This window comes from Syngnathus acus, chromosome 15, assembly GCF_901709675.1.
Source record: "Syngnathus acus chromosome 15, fSynAcu1.2, whole genome shotgun sequence".
NCBI lineage: Eukaryota > Metazoa > Chordata > Actinopteri > Syngnathiformes > Syngnathidae > Syngnathus > Syngnathus acus.
The window spans coordinates 13921575-13925231 of NC_051100.1; the positions used below are offsets into that span (position 1 = coordinate 13921575).

The 3657-nt window shown below is 44.1% G+C and overlaps 1 long non-coding RNA gene across 1 annotated transcript; it reads right to left on the minus strand.

Annotated features, from left to right (window-relative positions):
* Positions 1-1969: 1969 nt before the first annotated feature.
* On the minus strand, positions 1970-2561 carry LOC119134968. The gene is made up of 2 exons (XR_005100446.1): positions 2491-2561; positions 1970-2122 (listed from the first exon to the last, which is right to left on the minus strand). It is a non-coding gene; the product is annotated as an uncharacterized LOC119134968 (long non-coding RNA).
* Between the last annotated feature and the right edge of the window lie 1096 nt (positions 2562-3657).

Here is a 3657-nt window from a genome sequence, read left to right on the forward strand (position 1 = left end):
GGTTAAAGATTTTTTTATCTAATATTTTTTTTTTATCTCCACTGTATATTGTGTATTGTGTATTTTGTATGTACTGTCCATATTTTTTGATTATATATACCTTCTACTTTTTTAAATCTTTTACCCCCTTCCCCGCATGCGTGTGTGTGTGTATATGTTAAGTGTACTGCTGCTAACATAGGAGTTTCCCCATTGAGGGAATAATAAAGGATTATCTTATCTTATCCAGAAACAGGCAGTGTGATTTCAGCACCAGTCGTCTACTCACCTCACTGTCCTATAAATCTCCTAGGAAGAGACTTAATGTCAGCCCTAGGCATAGCTGTGTTCCCGCTAAAAGATGGAATGACAGCAGCCAGAGTGCCACACCTCTTACTCACAGAGGGAGATGAAGCCGTTTACTATTCACTTGATTTCCTACACTCCCTCTGTGACCGAGAAACTGCAGATCTGATCAAATTTGCAAAATCCACCATTTCTGATTTACAAGATGAAATGCAGTACACCAAATTACATGTCACAATGAAAGTTTCACCATGTTCAGATGTTGAATATAGTGAGGCGTTCCTGAACAAGCCCTCCGTTCCAGTGTCCATTGACCGAGCTGTGACATGTACAGACATAAACTTTGCATGTTATTCACAGCTACTCCAAAAATCCATGCCCTAGAACAGGGGTGGCCAACCCGCGGCTCGCGAGCCGCATGCGGCTCTTTGCCGGGTTTCATGCGGCTCCTTTACGTTCGGCTCGCGAGCCGCATGCGGCTCCTTGCCGGGTTTCATGCGGCTCCTTTACGTTCATATCAACATTTGTGGGTTTATTTATTTGTTTGTTTGTTTGTTTTTGTGCGTGTTCGCTTCGCTTGAGTTCAATATGGTATTTTCGTCAAACGCTGCGTGTTCGCTTCGCTTGAGTTCAATATGGTATTTCCGTCAAACGCGCATGCGCATGAGGTGAAATCCCGCAAAGGAGGAGGGGCAAACCCATTCGGGGGGGGGGGGGGGGGTATGTGACTCTTTGCGGTACACAATAAAAAAATGTGGCTCTTAGTCTCTGACTGGTTGGCCACCCCTGCCCTAGAATGACAGACAGCAACTATTGCATTTCCAGAGGAGGATGAAAAAGATTTGAAGAGTGTCGATCCTGTTGTGTGGGCCACACAACAGATGTTGGTCTGATTACAGCCTGTGGACCTGTGGAAATTAAACCAATATCTTCTTACAGACACAGAGTAAAACAGTATCCTTTGAAGCCTGAAGCTTCTATAGGCATTGAACCAGTCATTAAAGGTCTATTAAAAGCAGGAATAATTAGGAAATGTAATGACTCTCCATGTAATACACCTATATTCCCAGTTCAAAAAGCAGAAGCATCAAAATGGAGAATGATCCAGGATTTGAGAGCTGTAAATGATGCAGTGCAGACCAGGGCACCAAACGTTCCTGATCCGCACACATTACTAAATTCATTGCAGCCAAATAGGACTCATTTCACCGTGATTGATTTGAGTAATGCATTTTTCTCTATTCCTGTAGCTGATGATTCTCAGTATTGGTTCGCATTCACCTATAAGGGTCAGGGGTACACCTATACCAGATTACCACAAGGTTTTACCGACAGCCCAACCATTTTCACACAGGCTATCATGAACTGTATGGCTGGTTTCACACCTTCATCTGAGAGTCAAGTTTTGGTCTACGTTGATGATATTTTAATTGCTTCAGAAACAAAGGAAGCATGCAGACGAGATTCCCTCCTCCTTCTGCAACACCTAGGCCAGACAGGAAATAAAGTCAGTAAACAGAAGTTACAATGGGTAAAACCAGAAGTGAATTATCTTGGTCACACACTCTCAGCAAGGGGAAGAGCAGTACAACAGGGCAGGAAACAGGCTATATTAGACACACCACGGCCTGTCACAAAGAAACAACTTATGTCTTTCTTAGGACTATGTAATTACTGCAGAGCCTGGGTTCCACTCTATGCTGAAATGGCTCAACCACTGATAGAGGTAGCTCATGGACAGCCATTAGCACTCAAAGATAAAATCACGTGGACACCAGAAGCAGAAGAAGCATTCACAAAATTGAAAATGGCATTGGTTCAAACAACAAATTTGATCCTACTGTCATGCCTCGTCCACAGTTTTGTGATGTCATCGTTTCTGTGTCTGTGCTCGCCCCTCCCTTCCTGTGTGCCCTTGATTAGTGTAATCACACGCACCTGCCTCTCGTTACCTGTGTTGTATTTAAGTTATGTTTGCGTGTCACTCGCCGTCGGAGCATTGCACGAGATGTGGACAATGCATGTCTCACTGTCACGCGGTTAGTTTGGTTCCTGTCTTTTGTTTCACGTTTTGGCGATCAGTCCTATTGGTTTTGTTGTTTAGTCACGTCAGTTTGCCGGGTTTGTCTTTTGAGTTCCTGCAATAAGCCCTGGTCCAAGCTGCATTTGGTCGTCCTCGCTCCATCCACACTCCGATCCTGACACCTACCTGACTACAGCAAAAGGTTTATGCAAACAGTGGACTGTAATGATGGGTTTATGACATCAGTACTGATTCAAGATTCAAGATTCAAGAGTTTTTATTCACCATGTTTGAGCGTGCCAAACAAGGAATTTGACTTCAGTAAATCACACCCTCTGTTCAACATTTAGGTAACTAACAACACAGGACATGTGAAAAATGGCAAATATTCTCAAACATCCCCTGATCTTAAACTCCCAAAAGGGCAAGGAAAAACTCAAAACTCCAGCTAGGGGAAATGAGAAACCTTGAGAAGAGACCACAGATGGGAAGGTCCTTCTTCCAGGATGACCAGGCTGCAATGGATGCAGAGAGGACACATAATACAAACAGTGTAGACAAATTCAAAAAAGGTGTGGAGAGGAGGATGTTATTGCACAGTAATGACTCTGAGACTCTAAGAGTGGTGTGAGTTCATCAGAGCAACAGCCTGGGGGAAGAAGCTGTCTCTGTGTCTGCTGGTTTTGGCGTACCGAGCTCTGTAACGCCGTCCGGAGGGGAGTAGTTCAAACAGACTGCAACCTGGGTGAGAAGGGTCTGTAGAGATGTTCCTTGCACGTTTCCTGGTCCTGGACAGGTACAAGTCTTGGATAGATGGGAGGTTGATTCCAATGATCTTTTCTGCAGTCCTGATTGTCCGTTGCAGTCTGTGCTTGTCTTGTTTGGAGGCCGACTCAAACCAGACAGTGATGGAGGTGCAGAGGACTCAACAACATGGCATGAAATGGCTACCAATAGCTTTCTATTCCAAAAGACTTGACCCTGTAGCTAGAGCTTTGCCACCATGTGTTCAAGCTATATGTGCTGCTGCAATGGCAGTAGAATCGTCAGCAGATGTTATCTTGTTCCATCCCACAGACCTGTTTGTACCACATGCTGTTGATGTGTTACTTCAAAGTAAAATGAATATGCTGTCTCCAGCCAGACATTTGTCTTATACAGCTCTGTTACTGTCACAGCCAATCATAAACATTAAACGCTGCACTGTATTAAATCCAGCTACTTTACTCCCTTCACCAAATGATGGAATACCTCATAATTGTGTAGAGGAAACTGAACAACTGCAGCTACCCAGAGCAGATTTGTCAGACACACCACTCACCACAGGTAAAACGTGGTTTGTAGATGGG